The sequence below is a fragment of the Tachyglossus aculeatus genome, chromosome 2, assembly GCF_015852505.1.
Source record: "Tachyglossus aculeatus isolate mTacAcu1 chromosome 2, mTacAcu1.pri, whole genome shotgun sequence".
Classification (NCBI taxonomy): domain Eukaryota; kingdom Metazoa; phylum Chordata; class Mammalia; order Monotremata; family Tachyglossidae; genus Tachyglossus; species Tachyglossus aculeatus.
Genome location: NC_052067.1, coordinates 36,229,616 through 36,253,102, shown reverse-complemented (window position 1 = coordinate 36,253,102; position 23,487 = coordinate 36,229,616). Strand labels below are relative to the sequence as shown.

Below are 23,487 nucleotides of genomic sequence, written 5' to 3'. Positions count from 1 at the left end.
CCAGAAAGCCCTGGACAAAGTCTTCACTTTACTATCCAACCCCATACAACTAGCGAAATGGTTCAGATCCACTCAAACTGCTTCCCATTTTCTTCCCCCCTCTTTCCTCTTCCTAGTGAGTTTGTGCCCCAAAGTCAGAGTGAGAATTTTGCCCACCTACCAAATAACCTGACTTCACCTCTGTGGGTGGGTAACAGCGTCAGAAGAAAAGGTTTCCAAAGGGATTCTGAAAGCCCGGTGTCAGTGATTTGGTTCTGACCGATCGCTCTGAAGCGATTATCCTGGCACGAAGAACTGTGAAAATCCAATCGTGCTTGAAAATGGAGAAATCAGCAGGCTGAGACACAGCTCGGGACCGCTAAATGAATAAACTTTCGACCAGTGCCTGAAGTGAGGAGATTTCAAATAGGGTAGCTCAGACCTCATGGAGACAAGGGTGGAGTCAGAAGGGCGGCAGGATGTCCTTCAGGACAACTAAAATGGTTGAAACAACCAAGCCCAAACTGCATCCTTGGCAGATTGAGTGACAGAAGAGCTGGTCTGTTCCCACCCTACGACGGCACTTCACTCAGGGCCTCAAATTCACTGTGGATTCACCTGCCCGGGCACTCCTGTCTGTGGAAGACATCTGTCTGCCCTCTTTTTTTCCCATTGCCCCAGACAGTACCAGAGAGGACATGACCCATGCCCCAGAAGTCTGCCATCTGCTCATTGTGGGCAGGGAAATTGTCTACCAACTCTCTTATTCGGTTACACGGTAATCTCCCAGGCACTTAGTACAGTGCTCTGCACACAGTAAGCACTCAATCAATATGACTGATTGACTGACTGGAGAGCACCAGTGCCTCCAGTGATGCAGGGCTCAGGAGATGTCTTGCCCTTGTTGGGACCGCTAATTAATCAACCAATCAATGGAATTCATTGAGTTGTTACTCTGGGGCAGAGCAACAGGCCAGCAACAGAGCACTTCACCGGAAGAAATGCTCCTTTTATGATGGGGTGAAGGACACCTTCCTCAGATATCACAGAAGGGGTGGAGGAGAAGGGAATACACAAGCATACAGGGGAACAGGCTGCTATGTTGGGGAAAAAAGGGTTCAGCACAGAGAGGTCTGTCTCTAAGCCTTTGGTCGGGAGGACAAAGGCGACTGCTAGGTAGCTCTACTCTCGCCAGTAGTCGAAACGCAACAGCGATGCTTTCCGCACCCCAACACCAAAGCTCCAGGACCAAAGGTTTCCTCCTCTGTTGAAAGTAATTGGAATAGACCGCCTTTAAGCATTGGTATTTTCAGCCATGATGTGCAAGTGACTATGGGTTATGCCTCCCTCTTTTGATACTATTTGATGGATGGATCTATACGTATGAATAAGACTAATCCACCAGTAGCGTTAGCTTCAAAAAATGTAGGGAAGTTATATGTTTATCTCAGCTGGGGCCCAGACGGGTTTGCCGGGAAACATGTCGGAAGGAAATTAATACATAACCTCCACGCAGCCAGAAAACTTCATTTTCTGGGATCATTATGCTTGTCCATACAATTTATGTGCAATACTTCTATGTCCTAAACTTGTGTCCATGTACAGTATCCTGGGCCTATAGCTCTCAGAAGGCAGTTCTCCTTGAGCGAGAGACTTTTGGAATAAGGGACGCAGTGTGGCCTAATGGAAAGAGCCCGGGCCTAATTATCAGAGGAGTTGGCTTCTAATCCTGGCTTCGCCACTTGCCTGTGTGACCTTGGACAAGTCACTTAACATCTCTGGGCCTCAGCTTCACATCTGTAAAATGGGGATTAAATCCCACTACCTCTGCTTAGACTGAGAGTCCCATGCGGGACGGGACTGGTTCCAACCTGATTATCTGGTATCCAGCCCAGTGCTTAGAACAGTGCTTGACACATAGTAAGCACTTACCACATACCATTATTATGGTAAGGGAGATTACAGACAACAGGGATAGGGAGATACATCAGTGGGACAAATGGCAATTTAGACATGCACGTGGTTTAGAGTGTGCATAGGTCTGTCTCTCCATTCACATCTCCACATTGGGAAGGATCTCATGATCAACTGTGTCACTTTCAAACCTGAAGAGAGCTAGATATGAATATCTAGCTCCCCGAGACTGTAAGCTAGTTATGGGTAGGGAACGTTTCTGCTAATTCTGCTTTTCGGCACTCTCCCAAGTACTTAGTACATTGCTCTGCACATACTAAGTACTCAAATAGTATTGATTGATTTAGATACACTTAAGACCAAGAGAAGGGGTGGGGAGGGGAGGGGAGAGGGAGAGAGGGAGGAGGGAGGGAGGGAGGGAGGGAGAGAGGGAGAGAGGGAGACAGGGAGGAGAGAGGAGGAAGGGAGAGAGGGAGAAAGGAAGGGAGGGAGGGAGGGAGAGAGGGAGAGAGGGAGAAGGGAGGAGGGAGGGAGAGAGAGGGACAGAGGGAGGGATAGAGGGAGGGATAGAGGGAGGGATGGAGAGAGGGAGGGAGAGAGGGAGGGATAGAGGGAGGGATGGAGAGAGGGAGGGAGAGAGGGAGAGAGGGAGATAGGGAGAGAGGGAGGGACGGAGAGATGGACGGAGAGAGGGAGGGAGAGAAGGAAGAGCAAACTGTCAGGTATCTGCAGCCTCACCTCCCTGTGCATTCTCAGCCGCTGTTCATTGCAACCCAGCAAACTGCTTTCCCTTCACCCCATCCAGGTCCTCTGCCCCTGGAAGTCTCTGTTCACCAGCCCTGCTGCCTTCCCAAGAACTGGCCCTGGCTCCCCTCCGCCCCACAGAGGAGACCCCATCCCATCCCGGAGGCAAAGAACAGCACCCACAGCACGAGGTCTCATATAATCTCAGGAAGGCTAGTGGCTGCTGTAGCCCTTGCTATGGCTATGTCACAGGCTACGGATCACAAAGAGCCTGAAATTCTGGTCCTCTAGCCACAACTCCCTACAGACTTTGGTTTTTACTTTGTATATTATGCATTTGTCCTTGTCTCCTGCTGTTTTAATGCTTTGCTGTTCAATTGCTCCTGATGTGGGTTGTCTCCAGTCCTCTCCCCATCCTACATTCACAGACTGTGAGCCTCTAGAGGGAGAGGGCCCGTGTCTAATTCCCACCTGTCTACTCTTTCCCAGAGCTCAGTATAGTGCTCTGCACACAGTAAATGTTTAATAAATACTACTACTACTACTATGACTAAGAGAGGGAGAGTGAAAGCGGGGGAGAGATAAGCCTCTAAAGAGCCTCCCTTTCAGTTTAAAGATGTTACTATTGATGGAGAGATCCTACCCATGTGCATACATGTAGCTGAAAAATATTGTCAGACACTCAATTCCACACTGTACTCAAAAAGATGATCCTTTTTGCTATGCTTTCTGCATTTGTTATTTGTAGTAGCTGGCACTGTTTGCATGATAAAAAACAGAAAACCAAATAGGGTGAAGCCAGAGTATAAATTACAACATAAAGCTAGGTAGTCCTGCATCCGACTGAAAAATTCAGTGATGACATAAACTGCACCGCTCTTCACTTCCGAATAAAGTCTATTCTTCCTGGAACTTTAACTGTGAACCTCGTCTTCTTACTTTAGGTAATGCAAGAAATTCATCACCTTTCCAGGAGAGAAAAGCAGAAGTATCCATTCTTTATAGTTTTGTGCATTCTGTGTCAACATTTTCATCAATGTTAACATCAGAAAACGTGTTTTAACCAAAGACAAATAAGGATACACCAGACTTGCTCTCTCAGTATTAGGTTTCATAGGGGAAAGTTTCTGGAGCCGTCCTAGAGCTATCCTGGAGACTCAATCATCAATCGTATTTATTGAGTGCTTACTGTGTGCAGAGCACTGCACCAAGCGCTTAAATCTGCTCAGGATGTTGAGTCCTGCTTAACATTTGCCACTGGCTTTACAGCACCCAATCGCTTTGCCCCCTCCTACCTCTCCTCATTGATTTCCTACTACGGATCAGCACACATACTTTGCTCCTCGAATGCCAAGCTCCTCACTGTACCTCAATCTTATCTACCTCACTGCCAACCCCTTGCCCAATTCCTGCCTCTGACCTGAAACTCCCTTCCCCTTCGTATCTGACAGACGATCCCTCTCCTCACCTTCAAAGCCTTATTAAAAGCACATCTCCTCCAAGAGGCCTTCCCTGACTAAGCCCTCATATATCCTCTTCTCTCACTCCCTTCTGCATCTCCTATGCACTCAGATTTTCACTCTTTATTCACCCCACTTTCACACCCACAGCACTTATGTACATATCCATAATTGATTTATTTATAGTAATGTTTGTCTCCCCATCTAGACTGTAAGCTCCTTGTGGACAGGGAACATGTCTACAAGTCTATGATACTGTACTCTCCCAAGCACTTAGTACATTGTTCAGCACAAAGTAAGCACTCAAAGATGATTGACTGATTGATCCTGTGGCACACTTTGGTTGCAAGAGTGGAAAAGGGGACCGTTATGTTGGGCGATCTCCCCTGAGAAAGGGGGTTAACATTCATTCTCTGTAAACTGATCAAATGCCTGGGCACCACTCAGGATCTTTCTAAAAAGTTACTCACTCTGCAGGGCCCAAGATGGCCACATTACCATAAAACTTGATTTGCATGTACCAATTTTGTAATTTAACGGAATAGAGAGCCTAGATTTAAATCGTTAATGTGTTTTTCAATAGTTCTCGGCCTCATCTGTTCATTCTTTGCACCAAATACCTAATGAGAGAAGCCGGATTGGATGAAGAGTAAAGGGGAGTAAAGACTGGAGGAAGGAATATAAACAACCTTTGTTAGGCTGATGACACAAGCCTACTAGCGGAAAGCGAAGAAGATCTGAAGGGCTTATTATTAAAAGTTAAGGAACAGAGCAAAAAGATGGACCTCTATTTGAATGTCAAGAAAACAAAGATCATGACAACTGGAAGTTTTAACACATTTGTAGTGGATGGAGAGAAGACTGAAACAGTTGACAATTTCTCCCTCCCGGGATCGATAATCAATAACAAAGGAACTAGTAACCAAGAAATATGCTGAAGATTTTAGGAAGACTTGTTATGAAGAGCCTGGAAGAAGTCACGAAATGTGCTGATGTAACAACTGTCACAAAAATACAAATTGTCAATTCTAAGGTGTTTGGATCAGAAAGCAGGACAGTGAAAAAAAGGATAGAAAGAAAAAAGATTTCTTTGAGATATGGTGTTGGAGAAGACTTTTGTGAATACCATGGACTGTCTGAATAACAAACAAATGGATTTTAGAGCAAATTAAACCAAAGTGGTCTTTGGGAGGCCAAATAACTCGATTTAGATTAGCATATTTTGGACACATAATCAGGAGGAGTAATTCTCTGAAGAAGACATTAATGCTAGGAAATGGCCAGGGAAAACGAGGAAGAGGCAGACCAACAGCTAGATAGAGACCATAACAACGATAACAGAAGAACCATTAGAAAGGTTGCACATTATGGCAGAAAAGATGTTCTGGAGAAAGTATATCCACGGAATCACTAGGTTTAGGAAGTGACTCGATGGCATTTAGTAATCATAATAGTAATAATTGTTTATGGGGTAAAAATTCACATTCACAATGGGTATACAAATGTGCATGCACACACATGCACACACAAATTGATCCTTTAAGTAAGCCAATGCCGGGGGGGAAGTTTTCAGGGATCACCCAAGCTAACTTAGAAAGCTTAACTTTTAGCCAGTGCAAGCGCTCCTTACATACTTCTGAAGATAATAATAATAATAATATAATAATAATAATAATAGCGTTTATTAAGACTTACTATGTGCAAAGCACTGTTTTAAGCGCAGGGGAGGTTACAGGTGATCAGGTTGTCCCACGGGGGGCTCACAGTCTTAATCCCCATTTTCCAGATGAGGTCACTGAGGCCCAGAGAAGTGAAGTGACTTGCCCAAAGTCACACAGCTGACAATTGGTGGAGATGGGATTTGAACCCATGACCTCTGACTCCAAAGCCCGGGCTCTTTCCACTGAGCCATGCTGCATCCACCATCTCCCCTGGTGAATTACTTGTCATGCTTACTGTTTGGGAATCCAGATCCAAACTCAGACTGCTGCTCTCCTTGTCACCCAGCGGGTCTTTAATATGTGTTGACTATTCAAGTGTGTGTACTGGATGCGAAAGAAAATGTTCGTCATCTTGGACCTTAGCTGGCAAGGAACAGAGTGGAATCAGTTCAGTGAGGGACGGACTTGGCGCTGAGCCTGAGCCTTTCACAGTCCAGAAGGCAGGCAAAGGAGTGAAAAATCCTGCCTGGGCAGGGACGGGTCTGTCATTTCTAAGCCCTAAATAAAAAAGCAGCAAACACAAGACCTACTGCCTTCATAAGGAGCGGCGTGGCTCAGTAGAAAGAGTCCGGGCTTTGGAGTCAGAGGTCACGGGTTCAAATTCTGCTCTGCCAATTATCAGCTGTGTGACTTTGGGCAAGTCACTTAACTTCTCTGGGCCTCAGTTCCCTCATCTGTAAAATGGGGATGAAGACTGTGAGCCCCCCGTGGGACAACCTCATCACCTCGTAACCTCCCCTGTGCTTAGAACAGTGCTTTGCACATACTAAGTGCTTAACAAATGCCATTATTATTATTATTAACAAAATCATTCAGGGAATGAATACCTGATCACCTAAAGGAATGGTAAACATTATCGTGGCGGGGAGTCAGTCATTTGTTCAGTAATAATTACAGCTCCCATACAGGAGGTAGCAGGGATACTGCTTATCTATCAGCAGGATACTATTGCTCCAGTAACACAAATGAACATAAAGTCTCAAAGGCAAGAAAACAGAGTACTCTGAGGAACAGGCTTCCAAGCTCCCTCATAAACTTATGCTGTTATAGGACTTCCATTAAAGATGACACTTGCACCCTTCCAATGTATGGCAAAGCTGGCTTCTTTGGTGTTTGAAGAAAATGTATAGGCTAGTGGTTACGTGGATCTTACCTCCTTCCCTTCCCCACAGCACCTGTATATATGTATATATGTTTGTACATATTTTTTACTCTATTTATTTATTTATTTTATTTGTACATATCTATTCTATTTATTTTATTTTGTTAGTATGTTTGGTTTTGTTCTCTGTCTCCCCCTTTTAGACTGTGAGCCCACTGTTGGGTAGGAACTGTCTCTATATGTTGCCAGTTTGTACTTCCCAAGCGCTTAGTACAGTGCTCTGCACATAGTAAGCGCTCAATAAATACGATTGATGATGATGATGTGGTCAAGAGAAAGGAAGGATGGGTCAGCGTAAGCAACGTGTCAGATCACAAAGGACGTAGGGCCAAATTGATTCCTGTCTACTCTTATGGCATCACAAACCAGTAAGTGATTTAATTATTGGTGACTTCGGTTGAAAACTCAGAAGAGGTACGTACATTAGAGTTGTCCAGGGAAATGAGATAACGGTTTTACCCCTACAGATGATACCGAACTTCAAAGTCATTAAGACTGAGCCACCTTTTTCCTCTCCCCCTCCCCAACCCCCCCCCTGCCCTATTCATTCATTCATTCATTCAACCGCATTTGTTGAGCGCTTACTGTGCTTCCATTTTCACAAGCAACAGTCTAATACTATTGATTGAACAGTGCTTTGCATTTAGTAAGTGCTTAATAAATGCTATTATTATTATTATTATTATTATTATTATCATCCACAAAGAAGGTATCCTACTTGTGGATAATTAAGAGTTATGTTTCCATTTTCACAAGCGATAAATTAATTAAGTAGGTGTCTTAATTAAGGCAGTGAGTAGGTTGACATGGGGAATGATGATTACATTCCGGAGTTTAGTAGGGAGAAGGGAGTGATTAAGTAAAAGTAAAACAGTTGCGTGTTTGTGCCTGAAAATCACTGGTCAAGAGTTTCTGCTTGATGCTGAGAGGTATGGAAAACCAACTGAGGTTTCTGAGATTTGTGCAGAAAGATGTAGAAAGATGATCTGGGCATCTGGGAAGTATGGACGAAAGAGGGGAGAAATTGGGGGCAGAAAGAAATTAGTGAGGAGGCTAACGCAGAAGATAATTTGAGATTGGACAAGTGCCTAGACCCATGCAGTGGCCATTTGGATGGAGAGGAAGGGAAAGATCCGGGAAATGTGGTGGAAGAAAAACAGGTGAGATTTGATGGCAAACTGAATATGGGGGTTAAAAGAGAGGGAGAAGTCAAGGAAGATACCAAGATTATGGGCTTCACAGATGGGAGGATTGTGGTGGTGTCGACTGCGATGGAAAAATTAGGTGACAGAGTAGATCAAGTCTGGACATGTGAGCTTTAGGTGCTGGCAGGCCATTCATTCATTCATTCAACGTATTTATTGAGCGCTTACTGTGGGCAGAGCACTGTACTAAGCACTTGGGAAGTACAAGTTGGCAACATATAGAGACGGTCCCTACCCAACAACGGGCTCACAGTCTAGAAGGGGGAGACAGACAACAAAACAAAACATGTGGATAGGTGTCAAGTCATCAGAATAAATAGAAATAAAGTTAGATGCACATCATTAACAAAATAAATAGAATAGTAAATACGTACAAGTAAAATAAATAGAGTAATAAATCTGTACAGACATATATACAGGTGCTGTGGGGAGGGGAAGGAAGTAGGGCGGGGGGAGGGGGAGAAGAAAAAGGGGGCTCAGTCTGGGAAGTCATATATACTAGTAGAGGTGGTAATTGAACTGATGGGAACAGAGGAGCCACCGAAGGGAGTGAGTAATAAGTGGGAAGACAAGGGGACCAGAAAAAGGATTTGAGGGACACCCACAATTAGCGTGTGGGAGGAAGGACCAGTCAGAGACTGACAAGGAATGGTCAGAGAATAAAGGAGAACTAGGAGAATTGTGAAATTAAAGCCCAAGTATGATAGGCTTCCAGAAGAGGGTCATCCATAGAGTCGATAGAGTCGAGAGGTCGGGTGGGATTAGGATTGCGTAGAATCTTTTTGGTTTGGCAGTGTCATTGGTGACCTTGGAGTGAGTAGCCTCAGCAGTCTTATCGAGCTCTAGGAGGAAAGGAAGTCCAAGACGTCACACACCCACTCAGTACAACAACTTTATTATATGTAAAAGACCTCAAGAAAGGCCACTCCACAGCCTTTGATCAGTGCCATAGGTCTTCAGAACTGTGGGCAAAATGAACATAAAGTGTTTTTTCTGACTCTTCATTTCTTGCAACTTGAAAATTTCCTACGGTGGTTGACGTAAAGAAGAGAATTGCTCATGTACTTGGGGAGTTTCACAATGAGTGACTGTAAACCAAGTCTACCCTTCCTTCCTTACAAATTTGAATACATCTAATGAAACAATAAAGAAAATTATTCAATACTTATTGACTGCTAATAAAGTAGGACAGTCCAGTGCAGGACATTTTGCCACTTAATTAGCCAGAAATTGGCCACTGTAGCAGATTCTTTTAGTACAGCATGTGATTTGGGACTCAGCTGTTTATTATTCTGAATCTGCAATCATTCAGATTCATTTAACAGAATGCCCACTTTAATGGACAACATTTTGGAGCTTAGAAGGGAAGAGGAAACATTTAAATATTTATTACCATCAGCCAAAGGCTTTGATATTTTTTTTTTTAATTGAGAGGGGCAGGAAGGATAATAAGAAGGTAGGTGGAAGGGAGAAGTGTGGAAGAAGTAGACTTTTAGAACTGAAATCTTAATAACCCTGGTTGATAGATTAGGCATAGTTCTCGAATGCTGGGATAAACCCAGGCTTTAAGGATTTAGCAAATCAATGAGCAAAAAGGTAAATAAACAAACAAACCACCCTCTTGGTCTAGAGTGTACTTGAAGGGCACTGAGAATACTAGAGCAATTTATGAAGCCTTCCAAGTTTTCATTATTTAGATGGACCCCCATAGCCAAGCTTGACTGCAGCAGTGCTACCCAACAGACCCAAAGGATTTTAAAACATATTCGTGACTTGGTTGGTCTTTTAGAGCAGAACTCTCTTGCGAACGTCTCACTTAAAAAACCAAAACCCAAATCACTGAATCCTTACCTTTGAAATTTCTTCCCCACTCACTCCCTTCCTCAGATCTTCACGGGCTCCTCCTCTGCTTCTCACCCCCTAACTCTAGGGATCCCTCAGGAGTCAGTTCTGGGTCTCCTTCTATTCTCCATCTACGCCGACTCTCTTGGAGAACCCATTTGCTCCCACGGCTTCAACTACCACCTCTGTGTGTACCACCTCTCTCCCTCCTCAAATTTGACAGACAATTACTTTCCCCGCTTTAAAGCCTTGTTGAAGGCACATCTCCTCCAGAAGGGCTTCCCGGACTAAGCCCCCAATTTCCTCTTTTCCCACTCCCTTCTGCATCACCCTGACTTGATCCCTTTCCTCCTCCCCCCTCCCAGCACCACAATTTCATATATATCCATAATTTATTTATATTAATCTCTGTCTCTCCCCTCTAGACTGTAAACTCATTGTGAGCCGGGAATGTGTCTGCTTATTGTTGTATTGTACTCTCCCAAGTGCTTAGTAGAGTGGTCTGCACACAGTAAGCGCTCAATAAGTAGGATTGAATGGATGAATGGAGTTAGATTCCGCTTGTACTGCAGAGTCCAGATGAAGGCTGTAAATCTGGAGGAGGAGATAGAGAGGATTAGGTGGAGGTTCAGAGAAAAGCAACCAGGGACTAAGCATCTCCTCCACACGAGTATACACAATGCTCTTAGGGTATTGCCTGTTCATCATCCAAGCATCTAACCATTCCGAAGAAGAAACCTATCAAGCTGTCCAAATGTCTCTTCTTGGGATTGTGAAATGTTATGAAGTCCTTGGAAGTCACTGAACACATGTTTCTCTCACCCAATAATTTCTAGAATCTCAAAAGGAGATGAAATTAAAGGACATTCAAAAGGACGAGAAAGGGAATCAGCCGGCAAACATCTCCATAGCAAAATGTCCCTTACACTAATGACAGGAAAGTGTGAAAACTTTTCACACCCTCCTCATTATAAAACCGATCCTACTTCCAGTTGGGCTGTAATGATGCACTTCTTTAAAACCTCTACTAAATCAAATGCATAGTAATAGAGGCGAAAAAGTACAGTCAGAGAGGATTAGAAACAAAGCATGAATTGAAAGTGGCGGGCTGATACGAAATAATATTTCCTAACTCACTGCGATATTTTAAACAGAGGCTGTGATGCTGAATCACATCCTCCAAACAGAAAAATAATAAAATACTCTAAGGTATTGGGAAATTATATTTTAAACATATAATGCGCTAAAAAGCAACCCCAGGGAGCAAGAGGCCTCGACTTAGAGTCAGAAGACCTGAGTTTTATTAATATCCCCATTTATCACTTTGTGAAGCTAAGCAAGTCTCTCCTTTCTAGATATGCAATGCCGCCAACTGTTGTGAATCATCTAATGATCCCATGAGGATTGTCCAGACGTTGTGTATAAAGCCATTCTTTGTTTGTGGTAAGGGTGGTGATGGCTAGACTACAAAATACTATTGAGGTAGGGTGTGAAGATGTCTATACCCTTTTCCTGATGGATGCGCATGTGCACAAACACACGCATATGTACGCACATGTGTATATATATATATATATCTGTATGCGTGTGCATGTATATACATGTGTGTATATGTATATGTGTGTATACAGGTATATGTATGTGTGTATATGCATATGTGTGTATATATGTATAGGTGTATATGTATATTCATTCATTCATTCAATCATATTTATTGAGCGCTTACTGTGTGCAGAGCACTGTACTAAGCGCTTGGGAAGTCCAAGTTGGCAACATCTAGAGATGGTCCCTACCCAACAGTGGGCTCACAGTCTAGAAGGGGGAGACAGAGAACAAAACAAAACATATTAACAAAATAAAATAAGTATAATAAATATGTACAAGTAAAATAAATAAATAGAGATTGTGTGTATATATGTATATAATAATAATAATGATAATGGCACTTGTTAAACACTTACTATGTGCCAAGCACTGTTCCAAGAGCTGGGGGGATACAAGGTAATCAGGTTGTCCCCTGTGGGGCTCAAAGTCTTAATCCCTATTTTACAGGTGAGGCAACTGAGGCCCAGAGAAGTGACTTGCCCAAAGTCACACAGCAGACAAATGACTGAGCCCCCTCCTTCCTCTGCTCCTCCTCCCCCTCCCCCGCCCTACTTCCTTCCCCTCCCCACAGCACCTGTATATATGTCTGTACAGATTTATTACTCTATTTCACTTGTACACATTTACTATTCTATTTATTTTATTTTGTTAATCTGTGTTGTTTAGTTGTCTGTCTCCCCCTTCTAGACTGTGAGCCCCCTATTGGGTAGGGACCATCTCTATATGTTACCAACTTGTACTTCCCAAGCACTTAGTACAGTGCTCTGCACACAGCAAGTGCTCAATAAATACGATTGAATGAATGAATGAGTATATATACATATACACTGGGGTTGCTTTTTAGCACATTATATGTTTAAGATATAATTTCCCAATACCTTAGAGTACTTTATTATGTTTCTATTTGGAGGGTGTGATTTAGCATCGCGGCCTCTGTTAAAATATATATACTCTGTTATATACTCTATATGTTGCCAACTTGTACTTCCCAAGCGATTAGTTCAGTGCTCTGCACACAGTAAGCACTCAATAAATGATTGAATGAATGAAAGAACACACACACACACACGTTCATTTACATCTGTGACCTTGGGCAAGTCACTTCACTTCTCTGGGCCTCAGTTCCCTCATCTGTAAAGTGGCAATTAAGACTGTGAGCCCTATGTGCAACACGGACTGCGTGCAACCTGGTTATCTTTTATCCACCCCAGATCTTAGAACAGTGCCTGGAACCCATAAAGCGCTTAACAAACACCATAAAAAAAAAACCCAAAACAATCAACCAGAAAACACCCAGGCTTTCACATCAGTCTTCTTCTAATTACATTTTCCAGGGGATGTAGAATGTTCCAATGATTTAAGATACAATCACAACAGTACAGAGACTATACCAGACTTTTGGCACATAGGGAGTGAGAATAGTTTCATGCCTGACCTCTGGGACAATAATACTAAAGGGAAATCAACAAATCAAGAAAACAGGAAATTAAGAGTTCCATCCTGCCACTCCCCTAGTCATTGGTTTGGAATCCCAGATCTTACAACTAAATCCTGACAAGTTAATGACATCCCCCAACTGACAACGGCAGCAAATTCAGCAAAAACAAAGCATGACCTTTCCACACCTAAAATGTTAAAAAAACCCACCCCAAAACAGTGGCTGTCTATATTTAGATCAAGGCGATCAAGGCAATCACAACTGTGACTAACATTTTAAAGAAATCTAATAAGTATGGAAAAGTCCCTCCACCAAAGGAGTAGGAATACATTGATGGGATTTTTGGTCCTCCAGGAATATGACCAATGTCAAGGGAAATGCAGGATATGAACCGTCCATGGAAATGTGTTGGTCTCCGGGCTGGAATAATATGGGATGACGTTATCAACACAACCAGCTCCTGCTCCCTGCTGACTGTTCCAAAAGTGGGATCAAAGCTTTAGGAGGGTCAAAAAACAACAAAACTAAGGTCTTTGGCACAGCCCATCTATGCTCCTCCTTCAAGGCCTGGCTTTCAGACTTTTTCAAGGCTGTTGCTTCCTGGATCTGGGTAGATATGAATGGATGGTGTGTGAAAACTGGCTCTGGGTCTTTGCCTCCCAACCCGGCAGTAGTGAATTGGTAAGGATAGGGAGGATGCAGCTCATGTCTCTGACATCGGCAGAGCGCAGGACACTATCTCCATGGTAATCAGAGTAAATAACCGGCATTCACCCTCTTCCTGGGGAGTTTCTGAGCAAAGAGGAGTTAACCTTTACACACTAGCTTGTTGACTAAGGGTTCACCTAGCAAAGACAAACATACTTATTTTTTCCTTTTTGATTCCTTTTTTTAATCTCGTTATGATTATGTTTGTATGACTTTCTTTAAAATGTGAAAGAAAATCATACTAAGTAGTCCTATCAAGAGTTCCTGCACCAATCAATCACATTTATTGAGCGCTTACTGTGTGCAGAGCACTGTACTAAGCACTTGGGAAGTACAAGCTGGCAACATATAGAGACAGAAAGTAATTTCTAAGGAGGAATACCAAGTCCACACTTCCTCTTCAAAATATTGTTCCATATAACAGCTTTTCAACTTCTGAAATCTAGAGTGAAGACTGGAGTCTTCACTTCCCTATTAAAAACCATAACCTGTTGTGTTGAAGTTTCCAAGCCTACGGGAAAAGGGCTATTTTGAATGGCTCGCACCCAGGAAGCTTTCAGTAAGTGTCAGGTAATGGTGTCACTTCTTCTGGCCTGGAATTCCCTATCTGTGCTAATGCCCTAGGCTATCCCAATTATTTTCCTCTATTAGAGGTCCCATACTTTCCCTTCTTGAGGAGAGAAGGAGGCTAGTCTTGTTAGGACTGTCTGCTTGTTGGCTTCAGTGACATTAAACATCACAGTTTCCTCTCCCTCAATTTGAGATTTGACCTCTTGTAGCTGAAGCCTCCATCTGGTAAGGGGGAGAACATGGATGGTCAGAGGGGATAAAAGGGCAATTAAGACTTTATGACCAATTTCATCACTCATCAATCCTGGCAGAGAGATCACCTGCCCAGAGGTACAATGCAAACTGGCTCAACTGGTGATCTGGGACTGCCAGGACAACTCATCCACCAGAATTAGACCCAGACCATCCTCTCTTTAGCCCAGATCTACACTGACCAGAACCACAAGAAAATAATGGTGTGTTATTGCTTCCATTCCAGGATGCAGATGTCTCTTTACACTGACCATTTCCTGTGATTAAAGGCAAGAATTCCATTTGATTTGTCTTAAAAGGTCCAACAATTCATTCAATCATATTTAATGAGCACTTTCTTGAGGCAGAACACTGTACTAAGCGTTTGGGAGAGTACAGTACATTAACAAACACATTCCATGCTCACAAAGCTCACAGTCTAGAGGGGGAGAGCAGCATGATTTTCTGAGGAACCCAGATTGGCAGGAACCTTATTAACGAGTGTGCTGGTAAGGGGGAGCTTTGGCTGCATGGAGCAACAGAAGATCTAAATCAGAAACTACAAATTTCTTCTAGAGATTCTGGTAATGGTATAAGTCTTACAAATGATGACAAAAAGTGATGCTCATTTTTGGAATAGGGCCTGTCTGAGGTAAGAGAGACTTAATGCACTCAAATTTGCTAGAAGCCAGTCTACCTTGGATTAGAACAGAGAAAAAGAGGTGACTAAATGGTGTCAAGGAAAAATAGCCCATTTCCTCTCAGCTCCTTCTCCAACTGGATTTTTCACTATCAAACCATTTTCGTATCTTGGAGCCCGGAAACCAGTGATCTTCACTCCCTCTCTCCCTTAACCCCCCTTGGTGAATGCACATGCTATCTACCCTTTTATTAGTACTAACACTAGTTATAGCTGCCTATGCCCAAGGGAAGAACTAAGAGATGCTGGCTTTTGGAAACCTGGTGTCATTATTAAATGAAATAGCGGAGTCAATTCTAAGAAGTCAGAATAACATTTAGAGGAGTGGTAAATTGAGGGAAATGCTTCCCAAACCACACCTTTCCCCCAAGCCATCATGAATAAAGTGTTCTCCTTTTACATCTGTATTAGTTTCTTTTTTTTTTCTTTTTTTGTGGTGCAGATGAAGCAAATCTATTCATCTGATCCGGAACTAATTGATTCTGCACAATCTCCCTAATTGCCAAGATGGAGGAGGGGGAAGGGGGAAAACAAGGACTGACACATGGCTCGTGATGACAGATGGTACTCATCACCCATTGGGCCACGAAGACATCCCAGGAGGTCTGAGTTTGATTAGTGCAAATGACATTACAAGGTGATTGCACTGTGACTATGATGGAAGCAAGTAGATAAATATGGGTAGATGTTTTCTGTACAACCCCAAAATAGCTGGTTGCTGATTCTGTCTAAAATGATCGTCAGATCACACGGCAGACGAGCAGCAGAGCCAGGACTAGAACCCAGGTATCCTGACTCTTAATCCCATGCTCTTCGCATTAGGCAATGCCGTCTGCTACACCTACTAGAGCTCTGAGCCCTAACCTCTTTTAGCATATTTTCCCAGCTTTTCTTTTCCAGATCTTATCTTACAGAAGTTTAAATGCACATACCATGTACTTTTTAAAAATTAAATTCAATAAGCAGTCATGAAATGTTAAGCCACTTATTCACTGATCCCCACCGTGCATGTCTCAGGCCCAAATCTTCCACCTGCTCAGTCTTTCCACTCCCCGCTCTGCCTTGGCAAGCAGAACTTGGGTGGTGAATGTAGACTGAAAACTCCTAATTGTGGGTCAGCGGCAGGGCAGCCTGTTCATGGCAGACTCTATATACACACCAGGAGTTTTGGAATTGCTGGAAAACCTAGCGGATGGTGAACGGATGCGGAAATTCAAGAGACAAAGGTGAGTTTTGATACTTCATCTGCAAACTGTCAATCACGTTAAGCTACCCTGCAGGAACGGTGCCAAAATCAAAAGCTTTCGTTCTAACAACCAACAGGACTGATGTCCCAAAGCACAGCTTGAAGAAAATTTTTCTTGCATGAGGAATTATTTTGAAGTATCAGGCCGGAACATCACACTTCCACATCAGCCAAAGCGTTACAGGATTGTGGGGATGGGGAAAGGTGTTGGGGGAGAGCAGAAAATGCTATACAGAGACAGAGTGTTTCTGAAATTGAACATGCAATGGATACAAAGTTACTATGTCTACATCTGGTAAAACAGAAAGCTGAGAATTAGGTAAAGACTGTGCCTGCAGTCATCATTTCTCATTTACAGTGTTGCTACATAGAGAAAAGAAGTGAGTGGGCCTCTCTAAAAGAGCAATTATTTCTCCAGAGGGTTAAATCAACTCTTTAATCTTGGACATTTTCTGTTTCAGGAAAAAAAGGGGCACAACTCGTCTCTTAGAACTGATATGGATTTTTCCCTTTCTCCACAGTATTCCAGTATCTCAGGGAAAAAAACCCCTCAAAGAGCCTATCTAGAATGGCTTATCCCAGGACTCCAGACCAACAGAAAAAAAGCTCAAACATTTTTAAAGTGGGGAGGTAAGTGGATCTGACCTTTACTGCAAATCCCTCATTCGCAACAGCTTTAATGATGTGAGTTTTGATTGGGAGGGAAGTTACCAAGGGAAAAACATCTTTCCTCACTCTCTCCCCCTCCCCACCCTAATAATGACAGCAATTCTTGATTACTGAGGAGCTAACCATCCAGGCCTTTTTAGAAAGCAGTTAATGGTTAGAATTCTAGGTTCTGTTCTAACTCAGTTGGGGTTCATTAAGGGGAACTCAGTGCAGGCATGCATGGGCTCCTCTTGACCAGTCTGGTTGATAAAGAAAAGCACACTTTTTTTCTCTGAGGACATCGATTGGCCAAGGATAGGGAAATCTTATCCCAGGGGTCCTGGTGGGCAGGTTACAGGAGCTTGAACCAGTATGGGCAAAGCTTAGTATATTTCCACTGTCTTTTTTTTTTTTTTTTTTTGGTTTTGGTTTAAACAATCTTTCTGGGTTACTATGGTAACTCAGAGTGCCAGGATACTCTGTAAATGAGAGAAGGGAGGAGGAGGTTATCCGGAGATTGATGCAGTTCATATAAAAATTTGCCCAGAGGGCAACATTCTAAGCAATTTGCAATGCCTGATGCATGTCCAATTTTATAATATATGCATTTTAAATAATACATACCTCACAGCTCTATATGGAGGGGATACAGTCTGTGAAACAGAGATGCCCTAAGTATAGGAAAATTGCATTAAGCATGAGATTATATGTGAATATTTTAAAGTATTAGTTGAAATCCCCGGGTGAACGTAGCTTGTGGCCAGACACATTCTCATTTCAACACCTAAAAGCTGTGGCCGCACAGCTCTAGAAATGGACTCCCTAAGGTGCTTCCGAACGATAACCCAGGGTGAAATCTGATTGATAAATGTTAGGGCTTCCCCCCGGGATGTGCTCTGGAGTGGTGGTTGGGGAAAGTAGGGAGGAGTCCCTGAAAACTAACTCTCATTTTATAAATAAATCTGCAGAAGGCCAAGCCCTTCCCCTTCTCCTTACTCATCCATCGGTTGATAGTATTTACTGAGTGATTTCTGGGCGCTGAGCACTGTGCTAAGCACTTGAGAGAGTACAATACAACAGGGTTGGTAGACACGTTCTCTGTTCACAGCAAACTTACAGGCTAGTTGGGGAGGCACTGGAGATTGACAGCGGATAGACTGCTTGCTGCTTCCTAGGTGAGAAGCTGTCAGGGGCTCCCTGGATGTCCCAGTTCAGAAGGACGGGTAGTGCTAACTCATGAGAAAGGAAAGGCCACGAGGTGATTGACCAGTGTCCTTCGACTCTCAGATTCTATCTGGGCTGAGGACACATTTCTCACATCCACCATGGGATGACAATGATTGTCTCCCACTAAACTCACCAAGGATGCCAGTCTGTCTTAGCCAAACTCCAGCAGGATTGTTTCCAAGCCAGAAGCCTCTACCCAAGAGAATTCTACGGCAGTGGTCATGACTTTCTGATTTATAACTTCATTAAAACAATTGGGCTCCAAACCTTCATCAACATATACTGGAATGAAGACTGCAATAAAATGGAAATCAGCACTGCAGTTTAGGCCCCAAACTGGAAGGCTTGAAGGAACAGGACTGCTGGGAAAAACTGTGTGATGCCTGCTCCTCTTGCCATTGATAGTGCTCATCAGGACTGAATCACCTAACATCTCTAATAATCGATTATGGAAAACTTGCTTACGGATTTATCAAATCCACTGAAATATTCTCATTCATTAACTTTCTAAGTTAACTTTCATCATAATTTTATCCACTTCTAGATCTTCGCTTTTCTAGGCAGAAAAGTCTTAATTTTTTTGAAATATCATGCTGAAGCTGTTCCACTGCCCTGATCATCTGGTCTGCCCTTTTCAATGCCATCTTCTGCTCTGTCTTGCCCTTTCTAGGTTGTAGCAATCAGTACTGCCTGTCACATTCCAGGGGTGGACATGACATGGTTGTTTATAGTGACAAAACTATGCATTTTGTTCTATTTTCTATCCAATTCCTGACGATGTTCAGCATTTCGTTGACAATCCTGGATCACTAAGCAATTCGGAGAGTGCCAGATCACACTTTCAGTTGTTTCCTATACAGGCTGCCGGGCCCTGTTAGCCTCAAGTCTGGCATGAATTTAGCCATGAAATGGTGCAGTGCTGGTATCATTATTGCCTTCCTGCCTGCCTCATAAACTCTCCAGCAGGTGTTCTTCCGTGACTTAAATCAGAATCGCAATTACAAGGGAGTCACTCTGGTTCAGACACCCAGGAGGCAACCATAAAGGAGTAAAGCATTTTGCTGACTGACATGCACCTTTATCCCCTATGCAAATTGATTCCTTGTCAACTTTTCTCCAGTTGTAGTGACTGATTTGAGTCATATTTCCTTAAAGCCTGTCAGTAACAATCGAGCAACCAGACAACTCCATTACGAACCTCTTTCATGAGGACCACAGGGCAGGGCAATCTGACAGACAGAGATTCACCAGAGGAAATAAAAGTCCAGGGCCAGAATCGAGTCTAGTCAAATCGTACCAAGTCACGCCACTGAGATTCTATGCGGAAGTTTGGTTAACACTACTAACGGTGATATCATAACAGAATGACAGCCCCAGAAAAAGCAGGATGCTTCCAGACAAATTAAGGGGAGAAGGAAAATCAAATTACTTAAATGCCCACCCAAATTAAGTGTGAGTCCAGAGCTCCTCATCTTCCCACACAACCCTGCCGCCCTCGACTCTCCCTTCACTGTAAACAGCACCACCCCGTCTCACATTCCTGTCTCACAAGTCTGTAACCTCGACACTATCTTTGACTCATCTCTCTCATTCAATCTATATACTCAATCTGCCACCAAATCCTGTCGATTCACCCTTCACAGCATTGCTAAAAACTGTCCTTTCCATCCAAACTGCTACTATGCTGATTCAACTATCTCGCCTTGACTGCTGCATCGACCTCCTCACTGACCTCCCTTGCTTCCTGTCTCTCCCCATTCATTCAATCGTATTTATTGAGCACTTACTGTGTGCGGAGCACTGTACTATGTGCTTGGGAAGTACAAGTCGGCAACATATGGAGACGGTCCCTACCCAACAACGGGCTCCCCACTCCAGTCTCTACTTCACTCTGCTGCTCAGATCATTTTTCCAAAAAAAGTTCCAGGCAATATCTCCCCACTTCTCAAGTGGTTACTCATCCACCACCTCACCAACAGAAATTCCTTACTAAAGGCTGTAAAGCTCTCAACCACCTTGTCCTCTCCTATCTTATCTCTCTGAATTCCTGCAACCCAGCCCACTCACTTTGCTCCGGTAACATCAACCTACTCACTGTATCTGGATCTTGTCTAGCTTGCCTCTGACCCATGTCTTCCTCCCTCTGGCCTGCAGCTCGCTCCCAGTTCATACCTGATAGTTCATACTACTCTCCCCATCTTCAAAACCATATCATAATCACAGTTCCTCCAAGAGGCCTTCTCCGACTAAGTCTTCATTTCCCCTACTCCCTCGTCCTTCTGCGCCACCCTTGCAATTGGATTTGTATGCTTTAAGCACTTGCTATTCACTTCACAGCAGTTTTATACTTATCCATAATTCATTGTAATATCTGTCTCTCGCTCTGGACGGTAAGCCTCTTATGAGTGAGGAAAGTGTCTACTAACACTGTTGCATTCTACTTTCCCAAGCACTTGGTACAGTGCTCTGTAATAAGAATGATAGCATTTATTAAGCACTTACTATGTGCAAAGCACTGTTCTAAGTGCTGGTACACAGTAAGTGCTCTATAAAAACCGCTGAATGATTACAGTATTTACAGAACCTTCTAAAAAGCATGCAACTCTGATGGCGGAGTCTTCAACCTTATTTGATTTACTTATGGGTGGAGGGGGCGATTAGAGTTGGTGGAAGGAGGCTTCCGAATGAGACTTCAGGGAAGGAAATAAAAACATCCCTGTAAATATTTAGCCAAAACAGTGAAACAGGTAGGAAGCTAAGGAACACTTGCAAACCAATTGTTAGGAACCTTGTTGTTCAGGATGAGGTGCTATTTGATGAGATTGTGAGGCTTTTTTCATATAAATCACAAAGCCCCAAGCAGGTCGTGGAAGCAGGTAAGTGTTCAATAATACCTTTAATTTTACATTAATGTTACTGCTGATACTATTATTTAACAGCAACAGATGATGATTTCTCTGAGTCCAAATTTCTCTGTAAAGGCACCATTTCTGGTTACCTCTTTATTTCAGAGATATGTGGCAAGGATTAGCAATGATAAGCCTGCCAGTAATAACACTGAGATGAAAAGTACTGTACATCAAGTGAAGGGTCATTACTGGGGATATGTGCAAAATCTCAGAGGACCCAAATCCCAAATGTAAGAACTCCTTGATCTTAAAAACTGCATTAAAACAGCCATTACCGGCATGTATGATGCAGCCTCATCATTTCCAAGTCTGAGGGAACAAAAAGTGATAATGAGAAGGGGGTGTGTCATCTTAGAATTCTTTCAATCTATACAATAAAAGCGGCAATGAGGTAGTTAGTGAACCTTCAAAAGTGGGTTCGGAATGAGTGGCTTGGTCCTTCTGCCCACTTATTTGAATATAGGAAATTTCAATTTTCTGAAATAAGTGGAATCCTGTGAAATTAGGGATTTTCCCTGGGGCTTCGGGAGAGTGTAGTTATTGTATTAAGTCGTTCATCAATTTCACTCAGAGGGGTTCCATAGGATAGCTGTTTCAGAACAAGATTCCAGTGCTTTTCCCAATTGTAGGATAGTAAGCTTTTTCACTAATGTGACCTTTTTCGCTTTGGAAAATTAAGACACCATCCAAATGATGGAGATATTTTATGCTTCTAAGCACTATTAAGCCCCTCGCAGGGTCGCATCTGGAGAATTTCCAGTACTCTACCAGTCCCGACTGTGGGAGGGAGAGTCAAGGAGAGGCATATCCATTCCATTCCTAAGTTGGGCAGTGGCTGGCGAGTGGAGAGCAATCTGCTATAAGTCAAAATTCACCCATGCTTGGGCAGCAGCGGCACGGGAGAGAGTGGAGGGCAGAGACTCAGGTTTACTGCACAGAAGGAGGCAATAGTAAACCACTTCTATATTTTTACCAAGACAATTCTATGGATACACTACCAGAACGATTGCAGATGGAGATGGGGCGTTCCGGGAAAGATGTGTCCATGACATTGCTATGGGTCGGACACGACTCGACAGCATAAGACATCAACAACAAGCACCATTAAAGTATTTCTTGAGGAAAAGTCCCTCTTGTTAGCGCTTTCTCCTCATTGGGGATTTACAGAATGCAATTATTACTTCTTGTCATCCCCACCTATGACATTTGCAAGTCCAGGTTTCTTCACAATAATTCTAAAAACGCATTATATCAGCCACCCTTTTAACCCCTTGCTTTTTGTCCATTCATTCATTCATTCATTCAATCGTATTTATTGTGTGCAGAGCACTGTACTAAGCGCTTGGGAAGTACAAGTCAGCAACATATAGAGACAGTCCTTACCCAACAACAGGCTCACAGTCCATTCCCAGATGGATGGTAATAATAATAATAATAATAATAATAATAATAATAATGGCATTTATTAAGTGCTTACTATGTGCAAAGCACTGTTCTAAGCACTGGGGAGGTTACAAGGTGATCAGGTTGTCCCACGGGGGGCTCACAGTCTTAATCCCCATTTTACAGGTGAGGTAACTGAGGCCCAGGGAAGTTAAGTGACTTGCCCAAAGTCACACAGCTGACAAGTGGCGGAACTGGGATTTGAACCCATGACCTCTGACTCCAAAGCCCATGTTCTTTCCACTGAGCCACGCTGCTTCTCTGGTAGTGTTCGGTGTGAGCAGGGAAGATGGAAAAATGTTTTTGGAGCATCTGTCTAGCAAGTAATCCGAGGTTGGTCTCTCACTGATCCTAACAGTGAAAGTTCCTGCAATCTTGAATATTGGAAGGGGCAGTCTAGTCTTGGAAGGTCTTAATAATTGTAGAATTTGTTAAGCACTTACTATGTGCCAAGCTCTGTACTGACCGCTGGGTTAGAGGTAATATTACGCAGGCTGTTTAAAGTCCTGTCCCACATGGAGCTCACAACCTAAGTAGGAGGGAGAATGGTATTGAATCCTCATTTTACAGGTGAGGGAACTGAGGCACAGAGAAGTCAAGTGACTTACCCACAGCTTATTAACCACTAATCAAGGACTCTGGTAAAGATGAAATGTGACTGTAAGATCGTTATCGTCAGCGCTTAGAACAGTGCTTTGCACATAGTTCGCACTTAACAAATACCATCATTATTAT

At 43.1% G+C, this 23,487-nt stretch overlaps 1 protein-coding gene across 1 annotated transcript in view; it reads right to left on the bottom strand.

Annotated features, from left to right (window-relative positions):
- Positions 1-23,487, bottom strand: part of TMEM108 (transmembrane protein 108) — a 236,145-nt gene that overhangs the window by 80,200 nt on the left and 132,458 nt on the right. The window lies entirely within an intron of this gene.